Source organism: Canis lupus, chromosome 6, assembly GCF_048164855.1.
Source record: "Canis lupus baileyi chromosome 6, mCanLup2.hap1, whole genome shotgun sequence".
Classification (NCBI taxonomy): Eukaryota; Metazoa; Chordata; class Mammalia; order Carnivora; family Canidae; genus Canis; species Canis lupus.
Window position 1 is genome coordinate 62,824,084 of NC_132843.1, and position 23,426 is coordinate 62,847,509.

The 23,426-nt window shown below is 38.2% G+C and overlaps 1 long non-coding RNA gene across 3 annotated transcripts in view; it reads right to left on the reverse strand.

Annotated features, from left to right (window-relative positions):
• The window catches only part of LOC140635760 (uncharacterized), a 192,280-nt gene that overhangs the window by 137,391 nt on the left and 31,463 nt on the right, over positions 1-23,426 (reverse strand). For all 3 annotated transcript variants that reach the window (XR_012033098.1, XR_012033096.1, XR_012033097.1), the window contains exons 4-7: positions 21,368-21,518; positions 7,349-7,472; positions 5,882-6,045; positions 845-983 (exon numbers count right to left, since the gene is read on the reverse strand). This is a non-coding gene — a long non-coding RNA (uncharacterized lncRNA). The remainder of the gene's footprint in view (positions 1-844; positions 984-5,881; positions 6,046-7,348; positions 7,473-21,367; positions 21,519-23,426) is intronic.

Sequence of the window (23,426 nt, forward strand, 5' to 3'; positions counted from 1 at the left end):
GTGCTGAAAAAAATGTACATCCACATGGAAAAGAACAGTCTGAACTTCTGTCTTACACCATACAAAAAATTAGAGATTGAGCATAAGACTTAAAACTGCAAAACTTCTATAAGAAAATTTCAGAGACTATCTTACAACCTTGAGATAGGCAAAGATTTTGTAGACAAGACAAAAAATTGCTAATCATAAATGAAGAATAATCAAGTGGATTTCAACAAAATTTAAAACTTCTGCTCATCAGCAACACATTAAGAAAATGAATAAACAATCTAGAAACTGAGAAATATTTGTTACACATCTGTGATAAAGGACTGGTACCCAGAGTATATAAACTACTACTGTAAATAATAGAGACAATCTAATTTTTTAAATAGCCAAAAATTTGAACATATACTTAAAAAAAGAAACACAAGGCATGTAAATGACCAAGTAGCACATGAAAAGTGCTCAACAGCATTAGTCATCAGGGAAATTCAAATTAGAACACAAGATGCTACTACTATATACCACTCAAATAGCTAAAGTTTAAAAACTTACATTATAAATATTGGCACAGATACGAAACAATTGGAACTCCCATATTACTGGTAGGAGAGAAAAATGCAGCAACCACTTCAGAAATTTTAGTTCTTTATAAGTGATACATATTCCTATTCTATGACCCAAGAATTCTACTCCTAGGCATTTACCCAGGAAAAATGAAAACATGTCTACACAAAGACTTTTTTTTATAAGAACATTCATAGCAACTTTATTTGTAGTAGCCCAAAACTAGAAAATAAAATGTCCATCAATAAAAGATTGGTCAAATCATGATATGATATCACAAAATGGAAAGCAGTACCTGGGTGGCTCAGTGGTTGAGTGTCTGCCTTTGGCTCAGGTCATGATCCTGGACTCTTGAGATTGAGTCCCGCATCAGGTTCCCTGTGGGGAGCCTGCTTCTCCCTCTGCCTATGTCTCTGTCTCTCTCTTTTCGTCTCCTGTGAATAAATAAATAAAAATCTTTTTAAAAAAATAAAAAATAAAATCAAATGGAAAGCTGCAAAGCAATAAAAAAAATGAACTGATATCCAGAATCTCAAATATCAAAAACATTTTGTTGAGCAAAAGAATCTAGATGCAAGAGGGTATTTTATTTATAGAAGTTTCAAGAACAGACTAAAGTGTGATAATAGATATCAGAACAATTGTGGGGGGGGATGAGAAGGAGGGGACTGATTGCAAGGCACATAAGGCAATTCACCTTCACTGGCATGTTGGTCACATAGGTACATACATTTGTCAAAACTACCAAGATATACAGTTAAGACCTGTGCATTTTATATTTCAACAAATAAAAATCTAGCATTTTCAAATACTTAATCTATGTTAAATACAAGGCATGTCTGACCCATTTTTAAGAAAAAAATTATAAAATAGCTAAATTATATTATGATTAGTCAGAGTACAAGATGATCTTTGCTCTGGATACTTGTGTGGGAATTCCTCTAATAATAAGGTCCTATACTACACTAGAAATGATGAGATTTACAAAAATATAGTTCAAAATAGCTTTTTAGGAACATATATGCTGATTTAGGACCCTGAATATATCCTGCCAGCCCTTTCTGGCCTGCCAGGTCTCTGTGGAGAGGTCTGCTGTTAACCTGATATTCCTCCCCATGTAAGTCAGGGATTTCTTGTCTCTTGCTGCTTTAAGGATCTTCTCTTTATCTTTGGAATTTGCAAGTTTCATGATTAAGTGTCGAGGTGTTGAACGGTTTTTGTTGATTTTAGGTGGGGGATCTCTCTATTTCCTGGATCTGAATGCTTGTTTCCCTTCCCAGATTAGGAAAGTTTTCAGCTATGATTTGTTCAAATACATATTCTGGACCTCTGTCCCTTTCGACGCCCTCGGGAACCCCAATTAAACATAGATTTTCTTCCTCAGGCTGTCACTTATTTCCCTTAATCTATCCTCATGATCTTTTAATTGTTTGTCTCTTTTTTCCTCAGTTTCCCTCTTTGCCATCAACTTTTCTTCTATGTCACTCACTTGTTCTTCCACCTCATTAACCCTCATCATTAGGACCTCTAGTTTGGATTGCATCTCATTCAATTGATTCATAGAATCAACTCAAAAATTAGAAAATATCCCAGTCATCTTGGTTCCAAAGAATCTCTCAGGCATTTGACTCAATTGTCGCAGAAGTATGGGTAACTTGAGTTCATTTTCCAAAGAAATAGTCCTCATAGTAGGCATGTCGCAACTGGTGAGCTACCCATGTAAGGGTTCTTAAGCACACAGGGAAAGCACATGTTTCAGAGGATTAAAAAAGCTGTAATAAGTCAATCTAGCTTACATATGACATTTTCCTGCATGGGCAAGTATCTTCAGTTTTATCTTGACATATCTACTGCTATCTTTCTAAAAAGCTGCTTTTGCACATGAAAAATTGCCATTTCACATATAGCAAAACACTTAAAGTCTCCCTCACACATACAACAAAAAGTCATATGGTCTCTGGAAAATTGGTTATATTTTTATCATTACTGAGAACTGGTTAAAATTAAGTTATATAAGTTTATATGAGCCTAACATACTGTCTTATTAACTAGCTATTGGTAATATGATCTACACATGATCTATAGTATAACCAAGATGTTTCCAATACTTGCTTCCTCAATGACCTGACTATGTGAAGTCTAATCATATCATAATTTACATAAAAATAGAGAACAGGGAGTCAAAAAGATGTAGTCAGGACTGAGCTACTTGGAATAATGCCTTTCTGTCCTCAGGAACAGGCAGACACCAATCCAATCCTACCAATGACTTCCCCTTCCACAAATGTGAGCTAAGCGGCTCTTTTTGGATTCAGTACAACTTACCACTGCCATGGCCAATGTCAGAGCTTGTGGTCAGGGTTGGGCAAAAAGTAAAAAGAAGCCAACAGATCCATGAATGTACTGGTCATGCTGTACTGGGTTTGGTCAAGCAGAAAGCTTTGTGGTGCCACTCCCAGCAACACCTTGATCATTCACTCCATACTCAGCTAATACTGAGTGGGTGACAGAGGAAAAGTGACTGAGCCTCATTGGACAGAGACACTACATTTAAATATTACTATTCGTTAATGGGTAGATTTGGGGTATACCTAAACCATTTGGGGCCATATCCAACTTAGTTACTAAAAAACCTGGTGGTGCTTTGTAGAAAATTTCACTATTAAAAGCAAATATCCCCTATTTTGACTAAACTCTGAAAAAGAAGTTATGGAACACTTAGTCCTACTATATAGTAGGCTATTAAGGTGTATTTGTTGAATGAATGAATGAATGAATGAATGAATGAATGAATGCTATAGGGCTCTAGTACACTGCTGAGCAGCTCCAATATTTATGTACCAAGTTAACATTACTTATTGGTTTCATCTGAATATGTATATTTACTAAAATGATAAGAATAGCTTGTTACCAAGTATTGACTGCAGAGCTAGTGGAGCAGGGATACTATTTTGAAAATATTATACCGGTATGCTCATCTGGGGGTTCCCCTCCCAGTAAAATCAAGAACCTTTAACACCTTTAAAGAGGAGCGAAAAAGAACAAAGAAGTTATTGTTCAGCTTTAACTTGCAAATTTTATTTGTCAGTTCCATTTTCGTTTTGAGGCCCAGTTTTTGTTAAGAAGGAATGGAAATTTGTTGGGTGCCTAGGTGGCTCAGTGGTTGAGTGTCTGCCTTCGGCTCAGGTCATGATCCCGGGGTCCTGGGATTGAGTCCCGCATGAGGCTCCCCACAGGGAATCTCCTTCTCCCTCTGCCTATGTCCTTGCTTCTCTCTCTCTCTCATTCTCTCTCTCTCTCTCTCTCTCTCTCTCTCTCTCTCTCTCTCTCGGTATCTCTCATGAATAAATAAAAAATCTTTTAAAAAAAAGAAGGAATGGAAATTTGCAAACTCCAAAGGCTTTCCTTAAAATATGAAGAATTGGAGCCTGAAAGACAATGCAGGGAAATGAAGCCAGAAAGAACTCAGAATACAATAGAACTCTCAAATGAAAGGAAGGAGGAAAAAAAAAAAAAAAACCTTTAAACTTTTTGGTCTCGGAGAGAGGTGGGGATAAGAAGAGATAGTGAGAGAAAAAATGAAGGAGTTCAGACTCAGGGCATCCTGGCTGTCCTCTAAGAGTCAAACCCCTGGGTGGGGATACAAGTGGTAATAGAAACCCCCAAATAGGACTAGAGGAATTCAAGTACAGAGGGACTCATTCCTCAGTTCTCAAAAGAATAATTTTTTTTAAATGCAAACTCCTTAAAGACGACTAACATTTTACATGCCATTTCAACATGATGCCAGGCTAACAGTGTGGGAATGGTGGAGGGTGGTATTTCATACCACAGTATGTAGAGAGCAGAAAGATGGAAATCCTGGGTGTTCCAGGAAAATTGAAGCCAAACAGCTTGGAGGGTAGGATGAAGGGCCACAGTGAGCAAAGACTTCATATCTAGAGGCTGTGGCAGGACTCACATTCTTTAGGGGAAGATAAAAGTTTGATGTCCCAAACCAGGCAGGACTAGCCATACTTCAGCGACCACCAACTCAAGACACCTGGGCACAAGATATGACCAGCCATACCCATGGAGCTTCAGAGAAGACACAGGAGACGCCCCAAGTGCCATCCTGCCACCATGATAATCGACACTTTGTCCCTCTTTCCTGTCCCCAGTCATACTGGGGAAGGAAAGAGGAGGGAGGTGAGTGAGACAGCTTTATAAGGAGTTTCAATTTTAAACTGATGGCATTTACATCTAAAAGTCACTACTTAAGTCACCTCTTACTAGCAATTTTTAGTTCCCCTCCCACAACCCACCCCCCTTCCACCATTAGCAGAAAGAATTTGAAAGCTAGATTAGATTAGTTATATAAAAATAATTTTAAGTTCCTTTCTTGGGGCACCTGGGTGGCTCAGTGGTTGAGCATCTGCCTTTGGCTCAGGTCATGATCCCCAGGTCCTGGGATGGAGTACCACATGAGGCTTTCCACAGGGAGCCTGCTTCTCCCGCTACCTATGTCTCTGCCTCTCTGTGTGTGTCTCTTGTGAATAAATAGACAAACCCTTAAAAAAAAGTTCCTTTCCTTGTGTGCCTGAGTTATATTAAAATATCAATAATTAGTGATAGCAATTATTATGTACCAGGCACTATTCTAAGCTCACCACAGTTGTTAACTGATGTGTTAATGGCAACTATTCTATGAAGTAGGTACTATTCTTTCTTTTTTAAAAAAAGATTTTATTTATGTATTCATGAGAGACACACACACACACAGAGAGAGAGAGAGAGAGAGGCAGAGACACAGGCAGAGGGAGAAGCAGGCTCCATGCAGGGAGCCTGATGTGGGACTTGATCCTGAGACTCCAGGATCACGCCCTGGGCTGAAAGCAGGCGCTAAACCACTGAGCCACCCAGGGATCCCCTTTTTCACTTTTTTTTTAAATTAAATTAAATTAAATTAAATTAAATTAATTTTTTTTTAGTAGGTACTATTATTATACTCATTTACAAAGGAGAAAATAAAATCACACAGCTATTAAGTGACAGGACCTGGACTCATACCAGACAACCTGGCACTAGAATCAGGACTCATAACCCCCCTGGTAAACTGCAGGTAGGTGTGAGTAAATACAACTTTGCAGAGGAGCAAGCAGTACAGCTGGGATTCAACTCAGATGGCCTAGTTATAATCAGAAGTGCTTTTTGCCATGCTATTGCTTTTTTCCCCTTTTCCTCTTCTTCTGATAGGAGAACTGCTTTTCCTTTGGGTGCCTGCACCTTTCCACAAGAGCCTGTCAGCCAAGGATCCCCAACAAAACCAGCTGATTGGTGAACTTCTACTCACCTTAAAGAATAAGGCCAATCAAAATCCTTCTCAGAGATTGAAACAGACCCTGGGAGACAGAGACAATCTCTCCTCTTCTGGGATTGTAGGTGCTAGGGTAGATGGTACTCATTCATTTTAGTAACCGGCATGTGAATCACCTTCTTATGTGAGGAATCCACCACCTTGGCAGCAGATCAGAGAAGCCAGATATATCAGATATTCACTTTTTCAACCTCCCTTGTAGCTATGGTGTCAGCATAACAGCCAAGCCAGAGTAATGAGATGTACAGACTCCAGGTTTTTTTTTTTTTTTTTTAGACTCCAGGTTTTGATTAGAAGTTAACGAACTAAAGAAGTGGAGACTGCACAAAATCTGTTTCTAGAGAGGACAATACACGGCAGCATCTACATCCCATTTCTAGAGAGGCTGCAGTTCTAGCAAGGGTGTTGGAGGCCCAGGGTCCAGCACCTATACATTGCCCCCAAGGGGGCTATTTCAGGTCACTGAGGGGTGTCTGCAGGAAGACTGTGTTAAGGCTTCTGAAAGGGAGCCCCTGGGGCTTGCCTTCCAGCCCTCCTGGAGGTTCTGTGAGCTACTTGATAAATCTCTTTTCATAAGTCTCTACTAAAAATAACCATTTAGTTTCTTGTGCTTAAAACGAGGGAATCCGCTTTAGTTTTCTATTGCTGCTGTATTAAGTTACACAAACTTTGTGGCTCAAGACAACACAAAATTCTGGGGCACTGGGTGGCTCAGTCATTTGAGCAGCTGACTCTTGATTTGGGCTCTGGTCATGATCTCAGGTCCTGGGATAGCCAGTGTTGGGCTCCCTGCTTGGTGAGGAGTCTGCTTGAGGATTCTTTTTCTCCCTCTGCGCCCCCCACCATGCCCTCGCCCCCTGCCACCCTGCCCCCCCCCACACACACTCTCTCTCTAAGATAATAAATAAAATAAACCTTTAAAAACAAAAAGACAATGCAAAATTCTGTTATGCTTCCAGAAATCAAAAGCCCTAAAATCAGGGTATCAGCAGGGTTGCATTCCCTTCCAGAGGCTCTAGAGAAAAATCCATTTCCTTGCCTTTCTCAGCTTTAAGAGGCTTCTTTCTTCCATCTTTAAAGCCAGGAACATTGCAGTTCTCTGATTATTCTTCCTTATTGCATCTTCCTCAGATACTCCTTCCCTTCTTCTGCCTCCCTCTCCCACTTCCTAGAACCTCTGTGATTATACTGGGTCCACCTGGAGAATTCAGACTCTCCCTATTTTAAGGTCAGCTGATTAGCAACATTAATTCCATCTGCATTAATTTTTCTCTACCATGTAACTCAACACATTCACAAGTTCTAGGGATTAAAATGTGGACATCTTCGGAGGCATTGTTCTGCCTATCACAGAACGTCAATGACACAGATAACTCTATCAGGTATGCTTACAAGCAACAAATGGTTAAGGAAACAGGGGAAATCTGGAAACTACCATCTGACCTGACTGTGGCTGAATATGATAAAAATCTTCTTGGTATTAATGGTGTGGTAAACAAAAGGCTGATTTGAGCCACTATAATAGGAAGCCACTCTCCTCATCCAATTCTCTGATCATTCCGTAGACCTGGAAGGAAAAGGCACCTTTGAGGAAAAAGAAAAACTTGTCACCACAGAAAAGCAAGTATTGTCCACCCTCTTCCTAGCTTTTCCTATAGAAAATATGGGAAGTAAGCAATATGACAAGGTAACTACATACTGGGAAAAGGGAAACATTCAGTACTTTGAATCTTTATTGACATTGGCTCTAAAATGTGCTAATTACTAGAGACCCATCCTGTGATACACCACTCATAGTTAAGGATTATAATATCAGAGAAGCCCACTACACATAGGCCCAGTATAAACCATAAAGCCATCATGTGATTATACTCCAAGTTGAGTGTATAATTGAAATAGGTAGACTCAGAAGTGGGCAGAACCTGCACATGAGTTCCCTGAACTGTGGAGAGATTGAAATGGATGATTAAAAACTCTTTGAACTCCCAACAGCTAATACAAAAACTAGTTACACCACCAAAGATGAAAGATGCATGGGTCATGATTCTTATCACATTTCCATTTACCTTACCTTTTGATCATTGTAGCAGCAAGTTGGGTCTTATAGAATAACAGTGGATTATTATAAACTTAATCAAGAAGCATCTCTAATTGTACCTACTCTTCTAGAGGTAGTCATTTTGCTTAAGCAAATCAACATGATCCTCAGAATCTGATAGTTATTAGTCAAGAAAATACTTTTTTTTTCTTTTCTTCAGTATGCAGACTCAAAATCCCTATCTGCATGTTCCCTCAGTTGTCAATTTCCTAGATCTATGCTAAAATCTCATCAATGGATCCCTTAATAACACCATCTCATATCTCATTGATCCTCCATATGACAAAAAGAGGTATGTTACACTAGATACCTGAGTAAGACAATGTATATAAAAAAGAATGAAGAAAATCTAGGATGGTATCAGGAACTGCAACTTCAATAAAGTTTCTGGGAGTCCACTGATCTGGGACAAGTTGAGATACCACCCCCAAAGTGCAGGTAAAGTTACTAACCTTATACCCCTTCTCACAGGAAAAAAAAATGCAAAAGATTTCTTGGCCCTCTTCTGGAATTGGCAGGCAACATTCCCATAAATGCATTTCTCTGACACATTGACTGGACCTAAAAGCTACACACTTTGGGTGGGGCGCAAATCAGTAGAGAGCTCTCTATCTGGTATGCATCATAGCTCAAGCAGCTCTGCTACTTGGTCTTTATGACTCAACAGATCCAAAGTGTTTAAAATATCAAATGAGGCAAATAGGGATGCTGAATAGAGCCAACGGCAAATCTCAAGGCAAGAGTCGTAAGGCGGTCCTTAGAGGTTTGGGTGAAGGTCATGCCCTTTTCAGCAAGTCATTATTTCCCTTGAGAGAAATATCTTGCTGCTGAACTCTGACAGAGACTCATCATCAAATCACGGGACACCAGATGACCATTGTGACTGGGTTATCTCATCTGCCTCACCATAAACTGAGTTCACCTTGGAGCATATCATCATCAAGTAGAAGTGTTTTTCTTAGGTTTCAAAGCACAAACACATTCTAAAAGCATAAATTGCATGAGCAAGTGGTTCATACTTTCAGCATATCCATTCCTTTTTTTAAAAGATTTTTTATTTATTCATTTGAGAGAATGACAGAGAGCACAAGGCAGGAGGAGAGAGAGAGGGAGAGGGAGAAGCAGACTCCCTGCTAAACAGGAAGCTCGATGTGGGGCTTGATCCCAGGACCTGGAGATCATGATCTGAGCTGAAGGCAGGTGTTTAACCATCTGAGCCACCCAGGCACTCCCAGCATATCTATTTCTGACTTAATCCAGCCATCTTCAGCTTATACATAGGATTCTGGAGAGTAGCCTGTGAATAACTGACTACGGTTAGAACTGGGTTTAGAGAATGCTGTGCATGATTTTCTGGAAACAGCTAAAAGGTTTGTTGAAATGTTTCACATCCATTTAAGGGTGCTGCTAAGGGATAGTGAAGAAGGGAAAATGCCCTGTGAGTAGAAACTTGAGGTCTCTATGTCCAGTTTTCCTGTCAATAGCAATGGCTTGAGATTATATCTATACAGATGCATTGGGATCTGCTAATGGTTTGGACAGACATTCATATATTTGGAAGGAACAAGATTGGAGGATTAAAGGTGAAGTTCACAGAATGGTATGTAAATATCTGAATGGATTCAGATTGTGAGAATATCCATGGACTTCATGAATGCTCCCCAAGAGACCCCACCAAGAAACTGAACAAGATGACAGGCCACATCCTCCCACTGTGTCCTCAGTGTTTGCTGATTAAGCTCCTGAGCAACATGGTGATGTTGGCAGAAATAAAAACTATACATGGACTCCATGACATGAACTTAACACTTGTAAAGACTACCTGGCAACTAAAGAATGAAGTCATCAAAAACAAAAACAAAAAAACCAGAGCTGTTTGCCCTTTTCCGATTGACTTATTTCACTCAGCATAATAAGGGCAAACATTATATGGTTTCATTCATTTGGGGAATATAAAAAATAGTGAAAGGGAATAAAGGGAAAGGAGAGAAAATCAGTGAAATATCAGTGAGGGTTGCAAAACATGTGAGACACCTACCTCTGGGAAATGAACAAGGGGTAGTGGAAGGGGAGGTGGGCGGGGGGTTTGGGTGACTGGGTGACGGGCACTGAGGGGGGCACTTGGCGGGATGAGCACTGAGTGTTATGCTATATGTTGGCAAACTGAACTCCAATAAAAAATTTAAAACATTAAAAAAAAAAAAAACAGAGCTGAAAGCTGTGGGAATAGAAAAGTTTTGTTGCTTAGAACTCTAGATCCAGCTATACCTGAAGTCCAGATTTTTCACTTATAGGGGCCAATAAATTCTCTTTTCAGATTTCACTAGTTGAATTGGTTTTCCAACACATATTACAAAAAAGTACTCTTCTCTACATGCCATGATGTAGAATTACCACACTCAGCTAATTTGTGGAATGCATAAGCAGGGGAGGGGGAAGAGGGAGAGAGAGAGAGAAGCAGGCTCCCTGCTGAGAAGGGAGCCCAAAATGGGGCTCAATCCCAGGACCCTGGGATCATGACCTGAGCCGAAGGCAGACACTTAACTGACTGAGCTACCCAGGTACCATTCTCTTATGGAAGTAAATTTGCAGTAAAATTTACCAGTTTTAAATATAGGTTAATGAGCTTTGATATATGAAAAAAGTTGTATAACCACCACCTCAGTCATGATACAGAATCTATCCATCGTTGAAAAAATTACCTTCTCCTTTTCAATCAATCAATTTCTGAACTTTTGTCCATTTCCAAAAAAATTATTTTTTGCTCTTTCTTCTTACCTTTTTCCAGGATTGCATATTTCTAGTAACACATGTATTAGACTGCCTTCTTTTGGCTTACATATCACTGATGCTTTTTTCCTTTATAACCTTTTCTCATCTTTGCTTCATTTTGGATAGTTTGTGTTGCTGTATCTTCAACTTGATCTCTTTTTCTAGAATGTCTAATCTGCTATTAGTCTGATCCAACATATTTGTCATTTTTATTATTTTATTTCCCATCTCTAAAAGTCTGTCTTATATCTTCAGTTCCTCTATCATCATGTTTTCCTTTACTTATTTGAACATATCAAATATATTTATAACAGCTGTTTTTATGTCCTCCTGCATCTTTGTCATTTCTGAATCTCTTTCTATTGGCTGAGTTTTCTCCTGGCTGTGGATTATATATTCCTACTTCTTTGCGTGACCAATAATTTTTTATTGATTGCCAAAAAGAGTGAGCTTTATATCATGTGTTGTTGAATTTTATTCTGATGTACAGTTATTTGCAATCAGCTACAACCTTTTGAGTCTTGCTTTTAAGCTTTGTTAGAGCGGGTCCAGAGTAGCCTTGAGTCAAGTCCAATTTATCTCATTATTCAAATGGTAACTTGTAGAAACGTGAATATTTGCCAACCCTGTGTGCTCCAAATATTATTATACCCATCCTCCTAGCAGTTACTTCCCTGGCCTCAGTTTCCTCTCACATGTGCAAGATCACTACTCAGTCAAAGCCTCAAGGGGATCCCTCTAGAGATCTCTGGAGTTCCGTGTTTAGGCAGTCCTTTCTCCTCAGTACTCCACTCTAAAAATTCTAGCAGCCTTGACCTCCCCAAACTCTGACCTCCACCTCTTCAATTCAGCAGGACTAGCAGAGACATCCCCTCCCACCCCACCCCCTAATCTCATTTCCTCTAGATAGTAACTTGGTATAATCTTAGTACTCATCTTGTTTATTTCCTTTCTGTCAGTCCTACACTGAAAACCATTATTTTTTTGTAATTTCTCTGGTACTTTTCAGTTAACATAGTATGGTAAATCCAAACCCTATAACTCCATCCAGGCTGAAGCAGAAGTCCACAGTATCATTCTTAATGAGTGCCTAGAATTCCACTGAATGGATATATCATCTGGGATACAGGTATTTGATAGGAAAAACCATACCTTGTTCATCATTGTACCCAATGATTCTGAGGAATGATGGAAATTGACATATATCAGGACTCAATAAATATGTAAATACTGAATAAATTATTACTGAGACTATTTCTCTTTACTTCTTAGTATAAAACTGCCAAGTAAACATTTTTGTTGCTAACTTCTACCAGAATCCTACAGTAATAACTATTTATTTAGGATATATTTCTCTAAATATAAATTCTGGCTCAAAGAAAAGACAGATTTCAAGGTATTAATGTTTATTTCCAAGTTGACCAAATGGAATCAGTTTAATGTTCACTGACCAATACGTTTTTAATGAATACTTATTTTTCTATATCTTTGACAAAACTGATACTTCAAGTATCTTTGTTAGTTTCATAGGTTTGAGGCTATCTAATTTTAGTAGTTATTTATATTTATTTGATTACTATTTAGGTGGGTCATTTCTTTGTTTTTGTTTTCACTTCTAATCCTGAGTGGTTATCTATTACACAAAAGTTTTGTGATTTTTTTTTTTATTAACAAAATAGACTGGGAATTCTTAATCCCTATAACATTCATCCTATATTCAGTGCAACGTCCAAAGTTTAGAGGGATATTTGTTTTTAATTATTGTTTTCCTATCATCATGTTTAAGTCAGTTCAAAACCAAAGAGCTCATTTTCTACTCCAAACAATGAACAGTATGTTCAAAGGATTGAGCAGTCTAGTAGCCTCAAACAGCAAAAAGTCAAAGAAAAAGACTATAATTAAAAGCACTTTTCACAGGTCAAAAGTATAAGCTCATTAATGTTTTACCGTGCAGATGGCATTAATAAGTAACCAAAGATACATGTTCATTATTATTGTCCCCACCATTATTCCTTTGATATAAATGGCTCAGTAGATGTGAGGCACTTACCCAGGTGATGAGATTCAATAGTTAACACAGTACCTAGACTCTCTCCCTACAAAAACACTCAGCGGGGTCAGTAAAAAAAGATACATATTATTCAAGAGAGAAAGAAATATCCTCACCTTATAAAAGAGATAATTTACCCCAACATTATTTATACTTGCAATAACATTGGAAATTTTCAATAGTAGTAGTAGAGTAGTAGGGGGACCCTGGACTTGCCTCATCCCTCATCCTTTAAACACAGCTAGCTTATAGTAAATGGTTAACTAAATTATGAGACCATGTCTAACTAAAGAAATATGCTGTCATTAAAAACAAGATGTTCCTTTAAAAATTGTTAGAAACATGGGAAAATGTCTATAATATAATGTTAATTTTTTTAAAGATAGGCAACTGTACCTGCACTAAAATTACAATTATGTAAAATGTTTATTATAAATATGTACATAAAGGACTAGTAGGAGATATAATAAAATATCTATCTCCATGTAGTGAGATAACAAATGGGTGATTTTTCTTCTCTTTCCTTTTATAGTGACAACATAATACTTTGTTAAGATAAAAACAACACCAGAGGCCACTTCTAAAAGGGACAGATGCATACCAAGCTGATAATAGTAGTCACCTCTAGGAAGAGCAATGAAACTGAGGTAAGTACTTTCTCTGTGTGTGTCTCTCTCTCTTTCCTCAACAGATGAAGAAACTGAAATTTAGAGAAATAACCTGACTTTGGGAAATTTACATAGAAGTGAAATAAAATCCCAGACATTCAATATCTTACATACTGGAAGCACCAAACTTACACTAATATATTAGATGTAGTAGGACTATGACTTCTCTTCACATTAACCCCCACCTACCTACTACATCTGCTCTTATTATTATAGAAGAACTGCCTGAGTTATAAGCAAAGACCATCAACTCCAATTGTGTGCTAGTTCTATTCCTTCTTGACATCACTCCCTAAATCTTGTTTTTCAGTGCTATATTCTCAATTTTTTCTTTTCTACTTGATCATTGTCCAATTTGGGGGAAAATGCTCTTGACTCCACTTTCCTTTCCACCTATCACTTTATTTCTTTTCTCCCTGTTAGAGAAAATCTTAATGAGTTATCCAGGTTTGCTGTCACCTATTTCTCTCCTCCCATCTTTTCTTAAACCCTTCTATTTCAGACTTTGCACCCATCACTCCCCAGTGACCTCCATGTTGCTAAACCCAATGATCAATTCCAAGTCCTCATCTGACTTGATCTATCAGAAGTATATAAGATAGTTGATATTCCTCTTTCTATTAATAAATATTAATTTGTTTTTCTCCCAGGGCACTTTGTTTTTCCTTCTACCACTCCAGCTGCTCCTCCTCAATATCCTTTGCTGCTTCCTTCCTTCTCTTCCACCTTCTCTTTCAGTCATGCTGAAAGAAATGAAAGGCTCATTTCATGCATGCATGGCTCAAGCATTTCATGAATGAAAGGCTCAGCCTTTGGATCTCTCCCCTTCTCTATCTACCACCATTCTCTTGGTGATGTTATCTGGTCTATATCTTTCATCTGATGACCTCCAAGTGTACATCTCTAGTTTTTTTTTTTTTTTAGATTTTATTCATTTATTCATGAGAGACACAGAGAGAGAGAGAGAGGCAAAGACACAGGCAGAGGGAGAAGCAGGCTCCATGCAGGGAGCCCAACATGGGGCTCGGTCCCGGGACCCCAGGATCATGCCCTGGGCCGAAGGCAGGCACTAAACCACTGAGCCACCCAGGGATGCCACATCTCTAGTTCAAACTCTCTCCTAAACTCAGACTTCAGTATCTTATTCAATACCTCTATTTGGATGTTTAATAGACATCTCAAACTTAACATTTCCAAAATGGAACGCCTGATCTTATTCCAAAATCTGTTCCACTTGCAGTCTTCCCAACCTGAGCAATAGCAGTTTTATTATTTGAGTTACTTAGCCTCCCCAAAACTTAAATTCATCCTTAACATCTCATTCTCTCACCAAAAAGTCTTATAGGCCCTACCTTCAAATTATATCCAGAATCTAACCTTTTCTCATAATATTTATTACTACCACTCTGGTGCAAACTAAAACCATCTTTGGTCTGGATTATTGCACCAGTTTTCTGACTGGCCTCCCTGCTTTCATCCATGTCCTCAGAACTTGAGTATATTTCAGAGGGATCACTCTGGTTGCTGTGTTAAAAAGAACTGTAGAGGAACAAAGATATCATCTTGAATTTTATAGTTGAGAAAACCAAGGCTTAGACAGAATGAGCTCAGGACCACATAGCTAATAAAACATCAGAAGCTATTCTTTTTTTACCTCATACCCTTTACCACCATGTTACACTTTCTCAATATGTAGGATGCCCATACTTAACTGCTTTACCTGGGGCAGTCCTGGTTTGCATGTTTTGTCCTAGTATGATTTAACTGTGCCCTCCTTTCACCCACAAATAAATCCTGCTCTGGAAGACAAACTACATGACATAGATAAATAGATTGATAGGTAGGTAGACATATGTCTGTCTACCTATCTATCTTTATATAAAATATAGATAACATATAGCAAATATATTTTATCCTATCAATAAGCAGGAGTGGGACTAGATAGGTACAAATACAGATTATCCTGCTTACTGTCATTAACATCAAATGTTGAGTGAGATGAGTATCAGATCAATAACTATCAGCTCCCTTCAGCTGCCAGAGAATCATTTAACTCTAGGAGATCAATTAGAAATGTCTCAATAAAAAGAATCAGTGGATCTTGGTCAATGTTTCACTTTAGAGTTCCCACATCCTCTCCTCTCCCTTACCAGGGCTCACACATTGAGTCTTTAACTCTACCATTACCTTAGTCTCAGCCTCTGGTCCTTCACTGCTACTATCTGATGAACATTTTGAATCAGATTTGCTACCAACTTCTTGATATGCCCACAGTCAAATACCCGCCCCCTCCCAAACCAGCTCCCCCTTTCAGACTTCCTGAATCCTATGAATGAAGTCATCTATTACCCACACTTAAGGTCATCTTTCACCTCCTCATTTGCTCTGCTCCACCCCATTCACCTCATCCAGCTACCCAGGTTTACTTTATATCTATGTCATATAGGGAACTATAATAACCTCTGCCTCTATCCGCTCCCTGCAAAAGCTTTATTTGGGAGATCTTCCTCAAGTATTGCTATAATTATAGCTGTCTTTTTCAAAGCACACATTCTCCAGAGTCCAGTCCAACTTAAAACTCCTCTAAGGAAACCTTCCACCCACAGAAAGGCATTTCTCCCTCCTCTGAATATCTATCAAGTCTCTTATCTATACCAATTGCTCAATACTCTTACCACCTGGTATTATCTTTTCTCTCTAATTAGGGTTATGACATTCCTGAGGGCCAGCCTCCTATCTCAGATGTTGTTTTTAAATCTCCCTCAAGTCTAATACATTGCTTGGTGCTAAATGTTTTCCTTGTTCGGTGGCTGGAAAACTGAAGGACAGCCAAATTAGATGAAATCTACATGAGACAACTTCAAAAACTAGGATTGGAGTAGGCTTCTAGGAACATCTTTCTAATCTTCCTTAAAATAGTTATAAAAATATTCTCAAGATCAGTCATTAAACTCTAGTATCATTTCATCAAACTCCTCTGAGAAGATTCTCTCTAATCAATATATCTGAACAAATAGTTTTGAAGATGAAAATATATGATTCACTGCTGGACTTTCTGATCTTGAGTATATTTTTCATTTACATATATCTTCATTCTGAAAATGCTGTCTGAATTTTTATTTCTTAAAAAACAAAAAGGGATAAGTTAATTGAAAGAAAATAAATTTTATTTTTCATATTCAATACACCGAAAGAGTACTGTGTCACTTAGCTCTCTATTTCTTTGAAATAGTCGTTTAGACAGCACTTTGGTAAAGCAGAAAGAGAACTAAATTAGGAAGGATCTGGCCACTTGATATAATGTATCCCAGTCTCTCTAACACTTACCACCATTTACTTTGTTGTTCAAGTATGTGTGCTTTGAGTCTTTTGTGTCCCCTTTCAACTAAAATGTGATCTTCATGAGATCAGAAACATTGTCCATCTGCTTCTTCAACAGTCTGTGGGTGGTAAAGCTTAAGTAAATCATTTAGCTTCCTTGAGTATAGTTTCCTCATAGGTAAATTTTAAAGACTAAACTAGATAACCTTTAGTTTCTCTTTAATTCAACCACTTTATTATTTAAACAATATAATGAGAAGCATAAAAGACAAAGCTAATTGGGGTTTATGGTGGCAAAAAATCTTCAATTAGGGCAGCTATTCTAGCCAACTGGATATGTTCCATGAAATCTTTACCCTCCCTGCTTAAAGAGAAACGAACTATAACCAGGAACTAGTCCTATCATATTGATTGGTTATTTCTGTTATTGCTTTTAGATTTCTCAAAGCTAAACCAGATTCTCTTAAAGCCTGAGACACTTTAAAAGTTGACTATCTCCTTTAAACTCATTGAGATCCTACTTAATAGACTAAGTTAACTTCATTAAATGATCTCCAGTGGTTTGTAGTTTTGAATTATCTTCTTTTTTTTCTTAAATCTTTCCCACTATCCATCATTTTCCTCATTCTGCGCATTTGTAAAAGTAAAGCTTTAGTGTCTATGTTACGGGGAAAATCAGATAATTAGAATTCCAAGTTTAAAGATAAATTAGTGAATGACTATTTACATTGTAAAATTCCTAATGCTTATCCTCTCAAAAAAACATACTATATAGTTATCAACTCATGAGCTATCTTAAAATTTTTAAGGAAAGATTCAATTCATAAGAAAGAAAGCCAGTTTAAAGGTAACGATCAAATGAAACAAGGAGAGTGTTGCAAACCATATTTTTGCTTCAAGTAAGAAGCTGCAAATGTGGGGATCCCTGGGTGGCTCAGCGGTTTAGCGCCTGCCTTCGGCCCAGAGCGTGGTCCTGGAGTCCTGGGATTGAGTCCCGCATCAGGCTCCCTGCATGGTGCTTGCTTCTCCCTCTGTCAGAGTCTCTGCCTCTCTCTCTCTCTCTCTCTCTCATGAATAAATAAAATCTTTTTTTAAAAAAGAAGCTGCACATGTTCTCTCTTCCTCCATGCTGCTTGCAGAGGTGGCTGCCATTTCCTACTCAGCACCATGGTCAACCTCAGACCTCAGGTGAAGTTCAAGATTGTTCAAAAGAGAACCAAGAAGTTCATCCAGCACCAATCCAACCATATGTCAAAATTAAGTGCAATTGGAGGAAACCCCAGAGGAATTGCCAACAGAGTGCACAAAAAATTCAAGGGCCAAATATTGATGCCCAACAGTGGTTATAAGAGCAACAAAGAAGCAAAGCACAACAGAAGCTCCTAGTCCAAAAAAAAAAAAAAAAAAAAAAAAAAAAAGAAGCTCCTAGCCACAAAGTCAAGGAGCTTAAAGTGCTGCTGATGTGCAACAAATCTTACAATGCAGAGATTGCTCACAATGTCTCCCCCAAGAACCACAAAGCCATTGTGGAAAGAGCAGCCCAGCTAGCTATCAGAGTCACCAGTCCCAACCCCAGGCTACATAGCAAAGTAAAGGAATAGATAGTTTATGTGCACATCATATTTATACCATAAAACTACAAAAAAAAAAAAACAGAATTTGCAAATGCTATCCTACATTTATAAAGTGAAAGACCACTAGGAAATCAAAAGGCTGATTTGTGGGCTCAGAGAGAGAGGAAATAAATGATTAATGGAGGCCATTTTAGATTCACAAAGACTACTCACTTAAGTGAGCTTCATTCTTTGATAGGAGTACCAACTAAATGGATATATCAGAAGACTATTATAGGCACGCAAGGATCTGAACTTCAGTATTTCTAGATAACTTTATTGAAAAAAAAAAGCTTATTGAAAGCATGGTGGAATGTGGGCTGATAATCATATAGTTAGGTTAATTTCAGAACTGACTGAATGGCCTACCCAAGGATGCCAATCAAAGTACTGATATCAACTTAGAGGGGCTTGATACCACATTCTATCCACATCCCTGTATTACAGAGACTTGGAGGATAAGCGACATAAATAAAATGAGTGGGTAACATAAGGCTAGATGGAATCTCGAACTCATGGGATAACCAAGCAGCAATCCAAAATGAATTCAATGAAGTTAAATCAGGAGATTAATTTTCCATGAAAATTATATGGATAATCAGTCATCAGAAAAATCCAAAATAAAACAATAGTGTGAAAAAAAAATCCAAGAATGAGATAACACCTTATATCTCTTTAAAATGACTAAAACCTAAAGGACTTACAGTAACTAGTACTGGAGAAGATATGGAAAGCTGGAATTCTACACATTAGAATTCCAGCATAGACTCGGGAAACTCTCTGGCAGTATGTACTAAGCAAAATAGGTACATATCCTAGGACCCATCAGTTTTACTCCTAAATATATAACCAACAGATATGAGTACTCATATCTTCCAAAAGTCATATACTGTAATTGTCATGGTAGCTTTATTTAAAAAACCAAACAGTTGAACAGAGAGGTAAATTGTGGTATAATTAATACTATGGAATGTTACATAGCAATAAAAAGAGTAAGCTTCTGACTTGCTCGACAATATAAATAAATCTCACAGACACCAAGGTGAGAATTGAAACTGCACAATTCCACTTACATGAAGGTCAACCAGGCAAAATTAATTCAGGGTAATTGAAGTCAGAATAATGGTTACATTTGAGAAGCTGCTGGATGTGAGAGAACCTCTTGGAATTCTGGAAAAGTTCTATATGTTGTCCTGGGTGGTAGTTAGATGAGCATTTATAAATGCAAAAATGCAGATTAGTGTTTGTTACTGTATCTAAATTATTCCTCATCAAAGGATCATACAGGGGCACCTCGGTGGCTCAGTGGTTGAGGATATACCTTTGGCTCAGGTCGTGGTCCCAGAGCCCTGGGATCAAGTCCTGCATTGGGCTCCCCACAGGGAGTCTGCTTCTCCCTATGCCTATGTCTCTGCCTCTGTGTGTCTCTCATTAATAAATAAATAAAATATATAAAAAGAAAAGATAATACATATGAATAAATGAGGAGCTGGGAACTCTATTTAGATTTAAATAAGCAATTCTACAGGATAGAGAAGAGCCCAAGCCACGCAGATGAAAATATGAGTGGGTTTTAGTTATATACACACACAATCTAGGTAAATGGCATAGATAAAAGCTAACAAGGTCATAATATTCCTGAAATTGTGGTGTCAAGAATGAACAATCCTACCAGGCCTTCTCTGTAATGTCTAGAACATACGCAGGGTATTGCGGTCATTTTATTCTGAATTCTTTAAGGAGCACATCAACAAATTGGTGTGCCTCCAGAAAAAAAAAATAACCATATGTTGAACATATGTTGAATGTCTGAGGAAAGTCTAAAGGAGCTAAGGCTTTTCAGCCTGGGGAGAAAAAAAGAAGACTTACAGGAAAGCTGGATTTATTCTACATGTCCTCAGAAGGCTGAAACGGAATTAATAGGTGGAAGCTGCAAGCAGGTTGATTTGTTCTAACATAAGGAAGAGCTTTCTAAATAGTAGAGCTTCCAACATATTGCCCCAAGAGATAAATAATAAGCTGATCAAGCAATGACCAGACATCTGCCCGTACACTGAGAGGAGATGTCTGTCTCAGCTAGTGAGTTCAAGACGATGTCCTCTATGTTAATTCTGTTTTCTAGTATTTTTCAAATCAACATTAGTGTCTATATTGGGAAAATTTGACAGGACTAAAGAAAAGCCATCAGCTGCTTATCCTGTGCAGCAAGTCACCAACTGCATCCTTCCACTTAAACAAGAGAGGCTTCTCTCCTCTGCAGTGTCAGTCACATTCAAAGGCTTCACTACTTAGAAAAGCTCTCCTAAGTGGATAAAACACATTTCTGAGGACGGTAAAACAGAAGGGGAATCTCTTGATGATGGCTTTCCTGATTACCCGTAATTTAAACTATAACCATCTCTATATAAATTGCTTTCTTTTTTTAGATTATTTCCTCAAGCTATATCCCATAATGTGAGTGACAGCTGAGTAAAGGGGCATAAAATCAGTTTACAGCTCTTCTTATAATTGGACAAAATGCGCTCCAGAATTACTGGAGCGATTTAAAAGTCACTAGCAACATATGAATGTATCTATTTTCCCACACCTCCACTAGCATTGGATTTTGCCACTGTCACTTATTTTTGTGTCAACTTAATTAGTAGTAGTAGAGCTCAGAGTTGTTGTCATTAATATTTCTTTAATTTTAAGGTAGGCTGGACACTGAAAACAATTCAAAGACTTTTTGAAGAAAAGAAAAAGCAGTAAGCAATCCCATAGAAATCCCACACTGTTTGGTTTGTCATGCTGTGTGGCTCAGCCTGTGTGAGCCAGACTGTTGACTGCTCTGACAGGGACCTCCTCTGTGCTCACAAAGCCAAGTGGTTCCACAGGACAGCAAACAGCGCAACTGGTGCCATCTTCCTTGGGCACTAATTGCACATTACACCGTGGTGTTACCTCTTTCTCATCCTGCTATCCTTAGTTCCAGGAACAGTTTGTCTCTCCGTGGTTATAATAACATTAAATTCCATACATAGACCCACAGTAGACCGCACTCTCATGGAGTTCACAGAAGTTGATGTGCCAACAGATCCCAAAGAGAAGATTGCTGTGGATGAGATGAGCACTGGGTGTTATACTCTATGTTGGCAAATTAAATTTGAATTTTTAAAAAAGAAAGAAAAAAGAAAATTGTAACCAAAACAAAAATGAAAACAAAAAAGATTACTGTAAACTGAACTGGTCACCTCTGTGTGGTAAAATTTGGGGTAACTTTTTTCTTCTTTAGCTACTCTGTATTTTCTAAGTTTTCCACAATGCACATGGAGTGCTTGTATACATTTTTTTGGAAAATCATCTTGATAGAAACCGTGACAAGTGGGAGGCGTATGAATAGAAAGAAGGAAAAAATTATCTCCAAACTGTATTCCCTTTGTTCTTAATTTTTTAAAAAGAAAAGACTCCCATAATAGGCTCCACTGATGCATAAATTGTTCAAAGCCGTGGATCAAGATGAAGGAAAGAGTGCAGGCACAGAAATCCCACAAAGACTGAAAGATGGCTGCAAAAGCACCTGCTTTTCTAAGTCAAGAGTTTAGGGAAGAAAAGGAGGGAGATATCCTTATGGGCCCATTTCAAAGCCAATTATATTGAATTCTTTGCAAATGCTTTTCTGTTTGAGTCCTGAAAGGTTCTGAATGCTTAGTCCACTGTGCATTACCAGGAAACACTAATATGTAATCCAACAAAAGGAGGTAGAGACTACAGGCACTTTGACCTTGTTATAGGCTGTCTAATGACCCTTTTATGTTTACATTTTCATATATAATTAAGCCTCAAGAGAATTTATAACTCAGGCAGCAGGGGAGAAGGATCCAAGAATGGTCAGTGGGGTGTCCTCCCTAAGTTCTAAAAAGTCAGTATAGTTCTCTAGCAAGACTGAAGGCAAATACTGTTTCCTTCCCCTCCCCTGCTTATTAAGACTGCATATGTTAGACACGGACCACGCCGATGCTTCCCCACTACCTTAATCCTCCATGTATTTGCAACCAAACCAGAATACATGGCACGAGGGCAATTCCAAAGAGCCTTTGTTTTATAATAATAGAAAACCCATCTTTACTAATGCACATGGGGACGTAATTATTAGGATTTACCTCTTTTAAAAATTAGAGCTAAAACTACTTTTAACTATAATTGCTAAAGTAAAAAGACCTGACACATCTCAATTTAAAGTTCAAAATGCACATTCAAAATTATTCTGAGTGCTTTTTATAAAAATCATTTAACCATAGATAGGTAGGTAGATAGATAGATGATAGATAATAGCACATAATATTCTTTAACAAAACAGTAGATATTTAAAAAGAGATACTAATAAATTTGGGAGTTCAGATACTTAGAAAATGTATATAGAGTATAAAAATTTTGAAATAAAAATAGTAACCTTTAGAAAAAAAACATCAAAAAAGTGAGCCCAGCAAGGTGCAAGGGCAAAATCCAGAGACTGCTAACTGCCTGGGGTTCATGTAGCATTAAGAGAAAGCACCGCAGCCTGCAGCTGAAGTCTAAGCCCACACCTAAATGGACTTTGCTTCTCCAGAAACTTGAGGCAGAGAGAGAGAGAGAGAGGTCACCGGAACAAGTCCAGGCCAGCTCTGGATCGTTTGGGAGTCAGGATTGAACAGAAAGGAAGAGTTCAGTATTATAGCCTTCTGCGGAGGGGTTATCAGAATGTGCCTTGACTTCCTTTAGCTAAAGCAGAGGGGCAGAATTAGGGGCTTCTTAATCGTTGACTCCAAGCAAAGGAGGAGAAGGTTTGCATGAAACCCATGCCCTGAAATGTCCTCTCAGCAATTAAGGAAATTCTGCACTAAAATTAGCTGACGAAGATGAACTTTCTGTCTCCACTGTGCATAAACAGTAAGAGGGCACAGTGCACCCATCCCTTCTCGCCAGGGGAGAAGAGATGCTGGTCCACTGGGATGAAGAGCAAGTGGCCCAGAGGTGGAGGAAG